At 37.8% G+C, this 12,921-nt stretch overlaps 1 protein-coding gene and 1 pseudogene across 1 annotated transcript in view; one reads left to right on the top strand and one right to left on the bottom strand.

Moving 5' to 3' along the window:
• The window catches only part of GALNT13 (polypeptide N-acetylgalactosaminyltransferase 13), a 538,752-nt gene that overhangs the window by 54,187 nt on the left and 471,644 nt on the right, over positions 1 to 12,921 (top strand). The window lies entirely within an intron of this gene.
• Positions 6,361 to 8,300, bottom strand: LOC101687752 (annotated as a pseudogene).

Raw genomic sequence — 12,921 nt, 5'->3', positions numbered from 1 at the left:
AATGATTTTTAAAAATTTTTTTTAATCTGATGATTTATATTGATTGATTTTTTTCCCCCCAACAAACTTCACATTCAGCAGCAGAGCTGCTGCTTTCTTGGGCTTACTGTGGGACTTAGAGTACCAGAGAATTTTTTTTTTTTTTTCATTCTCTTCCCTCTCCTTTTGAGACATCCACCATTTGCATAACAGAGTAAGTTTCTTGTTGCACCCTTGTACCTTCCTAGATGGCAGAGTGCTATTACTTGTTACTTGGTGCAGTGCTTCTGGTAGGAACAGGAGGATCCTGTGTTCCGTTGCTCTAGTCTCAACCTTAGACCTATTCTGGGCATCTGGACCTCCAGACAGTGGCCCTCAGTAATTCCTGCCCATTCTTCTCATGGTACCCAAACTCTTCCTTGACTTTGTGGGGTTCTTTGTGGAAGATGATCCTGTTCTTACACAAAGTAGTAGCAGATCTCTGCTTTGTGTTGTTATGCCTGAGTTTTTGCGTCTGAGAGACCACCAAGGAGCCAACACTGATGTAATCACATGAGGGTTTATTCGACAAGCTTAAGCTTGGACCCAAGTTTACCCGACAGAGTGGAGCAGGGACTTGGACCCCCAGCTTAGTTAAGGCCGGGGTATTTATGGGCTCCTGTTACTAAACCAGGGTGGGGGTTTCTGGAACCAAAGCAGGATGGGGCTTCCTGTTACTAAAGCAGGGTGGGGGTCTCTGGAACCAAAGCAAAGTAGGGGAAAGTTCAGCCCTTGGGCACAGGGGTCTGAGATGGCTGCCAGAGCTAAGATGGCTGTACTTACGCTAAAGCTGAACCTGAGGTGGGATGGCCTTAATTTTTCTCGGCCTCCACACTGTCAGTTTGAGAGTCTGGACACAAGAATTACCTGTTCCTCTAAGAGAGCCAGATGAATTTTTCTTCTACCTCTTTCCCAGAAACTGTGGATCTTTTCCAGGGCACTGGAGCTATGAGAGTTTTTGGTCCTAACAGGTTAAATTTTGCTTTGCATTAGAGAATGGTCTGGGGAATCAGAAAAGATTTTATGTTTTTGTGACACCAAAGTGCTCTTTCTGGTCTCTTGCCCTGACCTCAGTCTTTCTGTTAAGCAACTGGTAGATGTCTGAAAAAAAAAAAAAGCGTATGAATGAGTGCATATTCCTTTGTGTCTGGGTGATCCCAGGGTGCCTGTATTGTTCTGGTGACCCGTTCTGCCCTTCAAGTATTTGTTACAAGTTTTAGCTGTTTTCTTCTTACCTACTTTCATAATGAACAACTATTCCTCTCATGTACTGTCAAAGGTAAGAAGGTTCTTATGTCCTGTCTGTCCTCGGTGGCTGTTACTCTTTAAAATTTAGTTAATCTCTTTGTCTTGCAACTCCAGGTCTCTGGTGGGCTCAGAAAAAATTATTATTTTGTAGATTATCGGGACTTTTATTAATATTAGGATAAGAGCAATATTTTCTGGTGGCTTTCACTTTCTAAGTAGAAGGAAAACTGCAGATTTTTTCACATGTATTTTAACTCAGCCTTTCAAGTTTTCCAAGAAAAATTAATTTTTTCCTTCACAGTGCCTAGTCTGCATTTACCAGAGCCAGAGTCCTAAATTAATGCTATCTTTATAGCCTTTCTACACAAAAGTGAGTTGTTGCTGTCACAGTTTTGTGTGCAACTGAAGCTCATTGGATTATGTGTAGCAGGATTCCATTGTTTCAAACAAGGTAGAATTCAAATTTTCTTCTATAAAAGGAAGTCTGGCCATTGGCACTGTGGGGCCAGAATTGTGGTACCTTGCTCATTAGAATCTAGTCTCCTTTGACAGTTCTGTTCTACATCTTGGCCATTTGACTTCATCCTTAAGGGTTTTCCCGTAGTTTAAGGTGACTACTGGACAGCTCTTTGTGTTATATGCAGCAAGAATGGAAAAAAAGAAATGCAGTGGCAAAAGGGCATACTACCAGCTGATTTAGCCTTCTTTGAAGAGATTCCCTGGAAACTACCCAGTATTTTCTACCTAACCATCATTACTCTTTGTTGCAAAAGAAGCTGTTAATAGTATTTTTGTTGTACACATAATGGCTCTGAACATGTCCCTAGTAGGAGAAGGGAAGATAAATATTGCGTGGGCTCTTAGAAGTCTCAGTTACAGTTAGAGGATGGGGAATATATTTTGGTAATGTGATTTCTGACCTAGAATGGTGTGTGTTAAACAGAGCTTAAAACAGAGCTGGCTGGATTCTGATATCAGCTCTGCAAATTGGTAGTTATATGACCTTGAGCCAAGGTTCTTACCCTAACTTGTCTTATTTTTTTAGCTGTAAAAGGGGTATGATAATTACTATTTGGAAACGTTTTGGTAGGGATTGAATATGATAATAATATGCAAAAGGTCTGTCACATAGGAATGGATCAGTAAATTGTATGTTTTATGCACCCACCATATATTAACTTACACTAGAGTCAGTTACTTAAGGGAGGACAGAGTTTATTCAAGCCTGATACTGATTGATAAGGTAGAAAGGCCATTTACTTTGTTCCTCATGGGTAAAACTTTATCTTTTAGATGGGATTGAGAGTCTCAATTTCTACCCTTTAAATATATCATTTTGTACTTCGGACGATAGTGAATTATTGCTCAAAATTCAGGTTTATGATAGCAGCACTTTATGTATTGTCGAACCAAGAAACAGATAAGATGAGTTCCAGTTTGAATTCTACCATTAGAAGTTCTGAAACTTGTGAAAGTCATTCTGACCCTCCGGACTTCAGTTTTGTCATCTGACAAATCAATTAGGTAGACGAGCTGACCTCTACCACTGTTTGACAGCTTTGAAGCTCCATGATTCCGTGTAGTTTCACTTGCCCCAGACGTACACTCTTGTCAAAAGAAACATCCTAAAACCAGCAAATAAAGTGATAAAGACTTAATTTCTCAAACCAAAGTTGAATTTTTACAGGAACTGGTTTTATTGTGAGGTTTTGCCAGTTCTGAAGTGAAGCAATAGATGTTAATTGAAAAACACAGTGCTGTATTTAAAAATTGGCTTTAGATTCTGCTTGCAGAGATTGCTAGGCTAGACAAAGTGTGTCTCTTTGGGCAAGTCATTTAAATTCTCTGCACCTTAGATTACTCATTTATAAAATAGGCAATATATATTAAGGCCACGATGAGAACCAAGTGAAACGACAATGTAAAAGTAGTTTTAAAAAACAGCACAATTTTTCAGTGCTGAGTTCTTTAGAAAGTCCAGTGGGTTAAAAAAAAAAAAATGGAAAATGCCTTTACGCTGTGGTGTGAAGATTATATAATAAAGTGGTATAAATAAAATACAATAAAGTAAAGCCACCAAGGATCTCTGTTTTAAAGTTCATGTTAGATTTTGCCCACCTGTTTTTCCATCCACGTTATGTTTTAGGAAGCTGTGGGTCTCAGGCCCTTCAGAAGCTAGGCGAGCAAGGCATGTCTGTGATTTTGTGCATGAAGTGTCTCCTTGAGATATTTCTAGATATGATCTTTGTATCTGAGGCATTCTGCTGGAGATCCAGTGAGGCTGAAACAAAGAGTGAATCTTTTGCGGTGTGTGGCTATTAGTGCTGTCTGCTCTCTTCAATTTGCCCATCTGAATTGACAGTTAAAGCTCCTTCTCTATAAATAGCAAGTTATTAGTTAAAGCATGGTTGCCATATGGCAAAATGGTCTCTTTGCTAAACTGATTAAATACAATAGCAATGTCCAGTCTTTAAGAAGATACTGTGTTCTGCGATACAAGCAGAACATTCATGTTGTTCCCTAACATGAATCAAGCTTATATAGTCTCTGTTTCTATATGTGTGTGTATATTTATTCATCTTGTCACTACTTCCTAAAACTCTCGAACCATGCTATATATGTATTAAAGGGTGTAAAGTGCACTAGTATTATGTCTACAGATAATGGATTTTTACATAGTTATATACTTGTGTCATTACTATGCAAACCAAGATATAGAGCACTTGCAATCCCCAAGACGTTCCCCTTTATATCTCTTCCCTGGCAATAATCTTATGATTTTTAATAGTTAAAAAATTTTGCCTTTATGGTAGAAGCTTCTAAAAAGGAATGAAATATTTTTTTAAAATTTATTTATTTATTTATTTTTTCTCAGGAGGGGAGTATTTTGAAGGGCACTTGTGATTTTTTAAAATTTCTTGGAAATATTAATAATTATGACAAAAAAAACCTCTGTACAATGCTGAGTAATGCAATAAAGCATAATAATGTGGGTAATAAACTTCATTATATGACCACTGAAATGAAATAGGATTGCAAGGTGGAAACCTCGCGCAATTCTGTCCGAATCTCCCACCTGCGAACCAAAAAATAAGAGGTGCCACCCAGGCTGGTGAGTGTTCTGTTGGTCATGTTGCCAGGCAACCTCAGTCAGTATCAGAGACACCCAATTGAGCAGCAGAGACTCAGACTGGAAGGTATCTTGGAAACAGAAGGGTCCAGCCGAAGGAGAGGGAGGGAGAGAGGAGAGAAAAAAATAAAGACTGCCACTTGAACATTTATCCGTGTTAGTCATGACCACAAAAATTTTTTTTTTTTCCCCTAGCAACATGCAGCTAGCTGAGAGCAAAATTCTTCGTGTTTCCGCTCCCTTCACTGTTTTCCTTCTTCATTGTGTCTACAGGTTAAGAGTGCAGAGCCTTGGTAAACTGCATCATCATTAATTAATCATCATTAATTTGTAGGAGGGAAGGGTGTTTTCAGCATCAGTCATTTTCAGCAAATTCAAGCCATGTTAACTAAAAGTTCTCTGAGATTTTAATCATATAGTATTCTATACGATTCAGTCATGCTTAAAATAACCTGATTCTTACATTGATATACTTCTTTAAAAAAACTGAAGTACAAGATAAAATACTCACCACCTGGAGTTAACCCTCTTCGTGGAAGGAGAAGGTAAAAAGGAAGAGAGAGGGAGGCAGGCGTAAGCCCGTCTGGAGGGGCATTAGAGGAGATGAGGTGCACCAAGCAAACAGGGAAAGAATCTGGGAGCATGACCTTGGGTGAGCCCTCCACTCAGATGCAACTTTTATGTATCATCCTAGAAAGTTATCTTCCATTCTCCGCAGTTTTTTGTAAAGCCTTTTTTACTGTACTATGCTCTCACCCCACATTATTCTCCTTTCTTCCTGTTTAACTGATGGCATGCAGAGAAAATCACTCTCTGAGATAGGAGGCTCCCGCTAATTTATCACTCTCCCTGACTTCTTTCGTTCTTCCCTTCTGATGCTTCTTCCGCTTATATGCCAATGCCTTCATGCATGTTCTGGATTTTAACACCTGTGTGTTTCTAAAAGCCTTGACTTGAGTATTTTCTTTCTCTTCCATATCCTCAGCCTTCTTCCCCTCTCCTGATTTCTTCCCATTGACATTAGACCTGTCAAAGGATCTTTCCCCTTAAAAACAAACATTCACCCGTATACAAATCCTCCCTTGTTCAAGTACACTTTCAGCTACACAGAAACTCTGGTCTCTGCTCACAATTAGATGTTTCATAGCTATATTCTCTGTCTCAAGTCTGCCTCTTCCATTCACACCTCAACGCACTGACTCGCTTTTTCTGTTTGTCTCAAAGTGTTCTTTCCAAGGTCACAAAAGTGAGTCCTGGAGCTCTACATGGAATACATACCTTGGATCTCTTTGTGTAACTTTGTACCATTGAGCATGTCCTCCCTTGTACGATATCCTTTCTATTGGAAATTATTACAATTATTACAATTATTCTTACTCTCCACAAGAAAGGCTGCTTCTTAATTTTTCATCTGGTGATGGCAAGCACTAAAATCCCGACTTTGACAGAATAATAGTTACAATGCCTCCGTGATTTAAGTTGAAAGGAGTACATCGCTACATGGCTCTTGTACTCAGTTATCAGGATTGTACAAATGTCTTTTTATTCAGAAATACAAAGTTAATGATCTGTAGCATGGTCAGTGACAGAAGTAAAGCATGATGTTGTCAAATGAAACCAGAAACTGATGCTTATAGTGATTTTCTTAAATACCAACTTTTTTTTTTTTTTTTAAAAAAGATTTACTTATTCATTAGGGGATACAGGGTGCAGAGGGAGAAGGAGAGAGAGAATCCTCAAGCAGACTCGCCACTGAACATGGAGCCAGTTGTGGGCCTTGATCTCAACAACCCTGAGATCAGGACCTGAACCAAAATGGAGAGTTGGCCACTTAACCGACCAAGCCATCCAGTCACCTGGCCAGCCTTTTCTTCAGTCATTTTCTTCAGCTGACTTCTCTGAAGTTGTTACTGAGGACCTCTGCCTTGAGTTTCCTCTCACAGCTCATTAATAATGGTGAAGCATTATTCTAGGAAATAGAACCTGCCTCCTCCCACACCACCTCTTCCTCCACTCATTGCACCATTCCAGGGCCCTTTCCTTCTTGAAGAACTCCTGTGATTACAACTTCTGCTGTAGTTAACAGAGAGGCCACCTCAGCTGCATTCAGTAAAACAGTTCTCACAGTCTTGGTTGGATCAGTGGTTCCTTTTTCTACCATATTCACAGAGTCTCAAACATGGTGTCATAACCAACTTCTGAGGAACTTCACGTAATTTTCTCAACTGTCAGTGCTCTTTCAACACCTGAATTCTTAGCAGTGCTTATTACAGGAATTTCGAGTGTCTGCTTCATAATTTCTGTACCAAGTTTTGGATCTTCATTAGGTGGAGTTATTGAATCCAAAGCTGGAATGTGCCAAAGCAGGGCACAACCCCCTTCCCAGAACACTGCCTGCTTCAACAGCAGCTACTGATGGCTCTGAGGGCACCTGCAACCCTCCCTGTCTTTTCATGCACTTTCTTACCACTTTTCTCACCGCTCTTCAGCCCAGCTACTCCATCTGAGAGTTTGCCAGATGTTCATTCAGCTTTTCCTTTTCCTGGTTGTCATATCTAACTGCTCAATGATTTCTTGAATACGTTTCTCGGTTTGGGCCTTGTCATCTTTTCCTTTAAAAGCATGGCATCATTTTTGGCCACAGTGACCTCTCCAAATTTTCCCAAGTTGTGAGGTTAAACATCTTTAAGATTCAAAGTTGATCCTTCTTCTGCAAACATTGCACCGTCAGTAGCAACAGCCACATCTTTAAGCTAGTTCTTTGTATTGTCACCAAAATCTGGAGCTTTGACTGCTACAACCTGAAAACCCAACTTTTGACCTATTCAGAACCTGTGTACTCAGAGCTTCTCCATCAGTATCTTTGGCAGTTATGACCAAGGGCTTAAGATGAGCATTGGCAGTTTCAAGAGCAAGTACAATGGACTGGACACTAGGAATTTTCTTTTCACTTGGTAGAACATAGGCATCTTGGAATTTACATTTCTGACTTTTTTTCCTAAGTTTTATTTTAGAGAGAGAGCACGTGCATGTGCAAGTAGAGGGAGGGCAGAGGGTGAGTGAGAGCAAGATGGAGAAATACAGACTCCCCACTGAGTGCCAGAGCCCAACTTGGGGCTCGATCCTACGACCCTGAGATCATGACTGGAACCAAAATCAAGAGGTCTAAAGCTAAAACTGACTGAGCCACCCAGACATCTCCACATTGTTGAGCTTTTGATGTATTAATAAGGTATGGAGAAATACAACCTCAATCAGACTTCATACCTTCAGTGATTTCTAATTCATCATTTCCATCCTTTACTATGATGATGTCCTTTCTCCTAAGCATTTTCACTGCATCAGAAATAATGTTGCCAATTTCTTTGTCTCCATTTGCAAAAATCATGGCAACCTGAGCAATTTCCTCAGCAGTTGTTACAGAGGCAGACTGCTTCCTAAGTTCAGCAGTTACAGCAGCCATAGCTAGCATTACACCTCTCCTGATAGCCACAGGATTAGGACCTTCACTAATCTTCTCAAAGCCTTCTTGGCAGTCGAGCATGCCAGGGCAGTAGCAGTCATGGTGCCATCCCCAGCCTCTTCATTTGCGTTACTGGCAACATCTTAAACAAGTTTAGCACCAATATTTTTATATTTATCTTGTAAGTCAATAGACTTTGCAACAGTCCTGCCATCTTCTGTTACTCTGGGAACATCCCCAACTCTGTTAAATCATCACTGTTCTTCCCTTTGGCCCCATAGTAATGGCTACAGCATTCACTAAATGGTCTACGCCTTGAAACGTTAAGGCTCGGGCATCGATACCAAATTTTACATCTTTGGCACAGGCCCGAGTGAGATGAGGAGCCAGTGCCCTGGACACTGGCCTAATTTGGCAAAGGACCGTTGGTAATCGAAGCATTTCTCTGGAATGGTGGCAGGGTGTGTGGGCAGTGAGGCAGGCATTTAGAAGCCAGTGAAGGCATAAAATCAGTACTCTTAACAATGTTGCCCCAGAAATCTTAATCTGCAAAAGGTCTTTAATTTTTATCTAGAATTCCTATATTATAAGCTCAGTGAAGTACGTTGTCCCAACCATCTAGCACAGGGATAAGAGCACTTAGGCACTTGAGTTTGCCAAATAAGTAAAATAGCTTATGTATGAATGAATCTTAAATGCTTTTCTCTTTTCCAGTTGTATTAAATTATTTTGCTCATCATCACAGTGTGCAGTGTTAGCAATGGCTAACATGTATTGGTTAGCTACCGTGTGCCAGTTCTTATGATTCTCATTATATATATATTATATGTATTATATATAGTGTATATAATAGAGTCAGACAGCTATATATATAATATGTATAATCGAGTCAGACAGTTATATATAATATATAACTTGTTAGGTTATGGTAAAGATTATATATATATATTTATATTAGGTTATGATAAAGATTACTTATATATAAATATAAATATAAATAATCTAAATATAAATAATCTAATACAAGTAGGTATTACGCTCATGGCCATTTTGCAGACTTGCGAACAACTGGGTTTAGCCTAGGCAAATTAATCTCTCCAGTATCTCCCAATGAAAGGGTGATGGAGTTGGTACTTGAATCAAAGTCTGCTGAATACCCCTAACTGTACCATATAGGGGTGGATTTTTAGAAAACAGCAGCAATAGCAATGCAACATTTTCTGTATTTCCAGCTCTTTGATACAAATGTTTATTGTTGTGATCCTTTTCTATTGTTTAGCCTCTTCATTATCTCAGAACTGTAACATGACTGTAATCGCAGTCTTTCTTAGGAGTCAGCAATTATTGTTTTGGTTTGGTTTGGCATATGAAGAGAGAACCGAGAATATGCATTCAGGGAGCACCTGGGCATCTCAGTTGGTTAGCTGTCCGACTCTTGATTTTAACTCAGGTCATGATCTCAGGGTCCTGGGATCAAGCCCTGTGGCAGATTCTGTGCTCAGCGGGTAGACTGCTTGAGGATTTCCTCTTTCTTTTTCTGTCCCTCCCCTGGCCACACTCTCTCTCCAAAAAAAAAAAAAAAAAGTGCATTCAGGTATTCAGGTTTGGGCTAAGAGAAAAGGAGCTTCTGTAAAATGGCAAGAGGAGATAATGGAGGAGTATTGGGATGGCCAGGAGATATGGTGCTGTCTCCACAGAAGAGAGAGAAAATACAGGGAAGTTGGGGAAAGAATAGTAGAACAACTGTCAAATACATCCTGCAGAGCCAATTGCAAATTGAAAAGAAAAATCCTAGCTAGTGTCTTTTATAAGGGAAAAAAAGGGGAGAATATAGAGAGGAAGTGAGATGAATGAAAAAGTAGTACAAAAATGTGATGAAGAGCAGCATGACTTAAGTATGATCAAAGAGAACTATAACTTCATAAAATGAGAAGAGGGAATAACCAGGAATTAAAAATGGCATAAAGAAAAATATCCAGTGCATCAGTAATAGGTTTCATTGATTCAGATTGCTGCCTTTGTAGGTATCCGCCAGAAATGTGAAGCAAAAAGAAAAATAAAATGTTGATTGCTCTTCTGCTGGGGTGGAGCCTAATAGATGTGGAAAATCTGAGAATTTTTATACTGATGATGGATTTTTGCAGGGGGGAAATCATACCAATATTTTCTTTCTCCATTTACGCACTGTTTTATTCCACTGAAATTAATAGATAAGAGATTTTGGAATGGAGTACACTTACTGATTTGTTTGGTTGTCAGTCAGTGGTTAGAATGTATTTACTATGCTTATCAGAATCAAAAGAAAACATTATAACCATTCAGCCGCATGTAGTGGAGCCTTTCCTTGGACAAATCAGATGTTATTGATCTTAAAGCTTTATGCTTTTGCTATTTGAAGTATAAAGCTATAAAAGCTTTGCAGAAAATTTATGAGTTATTTGCTTTTAGAATTTGAACCTTGATTCAAAAATAAACTGTAATAAGGAAAACTGTCGATTAATAACTTGTTTCTCACTGCTCTAATGTAAACTATAAAGATCTCATTTCTAGAAAAGAAATCTAACAATTAAGGTAAAATTGAAGTAGGGCTATACTCATTTTTGTCCTCCCCGACCCTGTTCCTCAGCCTTCCTCTGTATTCCCCATAGCTCATTTCTGTTAAATAATACTGGAAGAAAAATTGTCTTCATAAGTTGATTTAATTGGCAATGATTGGTACAGAGTGATAAATGGACATACAATTTATATGACCCAGGGACATAATATTATTTAATTATTGCATTAAAATGAGAATTAAGGTCATTTAAAATAGCATTTTTAGATTAGACATTTAAAAACAGACTACAGGATAGATTACCTTTCTTATATAGTGTATCTTTTCTTAAAATTTTTCTTTTGTCTGAATAAAAACAAGTAATGGGGTGCCTTCTTTTAACAGTTTGTTTTTTGGTTTGGGTTTTTTTTTTTTTTGCTCATGGTATTTGATTTCTGAATCTGATTACTTTTGTCATTAACTCAATAATGATTTTTTTCAGGTTACAGTATACTATTGATAGGAGACCATGTTTTTCTATAGCAACAATCACTGTAGTTCTCAGGTACTTCAGTTAGTATGCTGTTTTAATCTAAATCATATAGAAGGGAAGAACCTTTTGGGGTTCAAGAAGGTATGTCTCTAATATATTAAAATTTCTTTACATATGTGAAATAGAAGATTCATTTGTGTTGTTTCTTCTGTAAAAATTTAGTCGCATTTGATTAAATGTAGGCTGCAACAGTAACAGTGATAAGAGGTGAAGTAGTCTTCCCTAATTTCAATGACTGCTTTTAAATACTGGGCCTGATGGTTTTGGGAAAATATTTATTTGATATTTATTTGTGATAAGAGGTGAAGTAGTCTTCCCTAATTTCAATGACTGCTTTTAAATACTGGGCCTGATGGTTTTGGGAAAATATTTATTTGATACAAAAACCATAAATCCAAGTAGAAGAAGATAGTTCCTGAACCTTGCATGAAACTCCAGGTTTGGAAGGTTAGCTAGTTTTGTAGAGTTTTAATAGAATTTAACATGGGTGCAAACTTTTATTTTCCAAAGTCACATAGATTCTGTAACTCTGGAGACTTCTGGAAATAAGAGAGAAAAATCTGAAAATAGAATACTTAAATCAAACTTTATTTTATGGTATTTTAAAATTTTTAATTAACTAAAAAATTTATTCATTTATTTTAAGAGAGGGTGGGGAAGGGGCAAAGGGAGAGGAGAGGGAGAGAGAGAGAGAGAGAATCTCAAGCAGATTCCCTGCTGAGCATGGGCCTCCCCCACTCCTGACATGGGGCTCAATCCCAGGACCCTCAGATCATGACCTGAGCTGAAATAAGTAATCAGACATCTAACCAACAGAGTGACCCAGGCACCCCATAAATCAGCCATTATTTTAATAAAAAGTTCTGCCCTTCTTTTCATTCTCATTTACTCTGTTTTGTGAACAACTTTTTGACAATCCTTTGAGTGTGATAGTTTGTGACACTTCATTATAACTGAGTATGTCCCCATGTACTCACATATGCACGTGCACAAGTGTCAGAGAACTAAAGATTTTATTCTTTATCACTATTACATGGTGCTTTTCTTACTTGTTTTCAAATAAAACACATATTTCCTATAATTCAGATAATATATGCTATTTCTGGATAATTTGAAAAGTAGAAAAAATGATAAGAAGAGTTGTAAAACAAAAGAATTCACACATCCTCACCTGTTCTTCCCAGTACTTTTATAAAAATAAGTAAAAATAAAAAATAGTTGTGATTATAGTGTTAAAGCAACTATGTATGTTAATTTGTTGACTTTTATAGTATCTTGTAAGCTTTTTTCATGTTAGTGCAAAATTGCATAAGTTTCTAAAAGCAATATAATATGCTACCAATTGGTTATGTATCTATTTTGAATTCTTAATGCCATCATACCATCTCCCTTTAATATGGGGTTTGGTTTTTATTTTTTTCTTATTTATATATTTTTTAAAATTTAAATTCAAATTAGTTAACATATAGTATAGTTATTGGTTTCAGAAGCAGAATATAATGATTTATCACTTACCTACAACACCAGGTGCTCATCCCAACACATGCCCTCCTTAATGCATACCACACATGTAGCCCATCCCCCCAACTACCTCCCCTCTAGCAACCCTCAGTTTGTTCTCTAGAGTTAAGTGCTTCTTATGGTTTGCCTTCTCTGTTTTTATCATATTTTTCCTTCTCTTTCCCTATGTTCATCTGTTTTGTTTCTTAAATTCTACATATGAGTGAAATCATATGATATTTATCTTTCTCTGACTTGTTTCACTTTGTGTAATATACTCTAGTTCCATCCGTGTTGTTGCAAATGACAATATTTCATTCTTTTTTGATGATTGAGTAATATTCCATTTTATGTCGTACATATGTATGTATGTATGTATGTAAATACCGCTTCTTTATCTCTTCATCAGTCGATGGACATTTTGGCTCCTTCCATAATTTGGGTATTTTTGATAGTGCTGCTCTAAACATGGGGGT

Source organism: Mustela putorius, unplaced genomic scaffold, assembly GCF_011764305.1.
Source record: "Mustela putorius furo isolate JIRA1106 unplaced genomic scaffold, ASM1176430v1.1 tig00003869_pilon_pilon_pilon, whole genome shotgun sequence".
Classification (NCBI taxonomy): domain Eukaryota; kingdom Metazoa; phylum Chordata; class Mammalia; order Carnivora; family Mustelidae; genus Mustela; species Mustela putorius.
The sequence above is the reverse complement of the archived record's forward strand: the minus strand, read 5'-3'. Positions and strand labels throughout refer to the sequence as shown.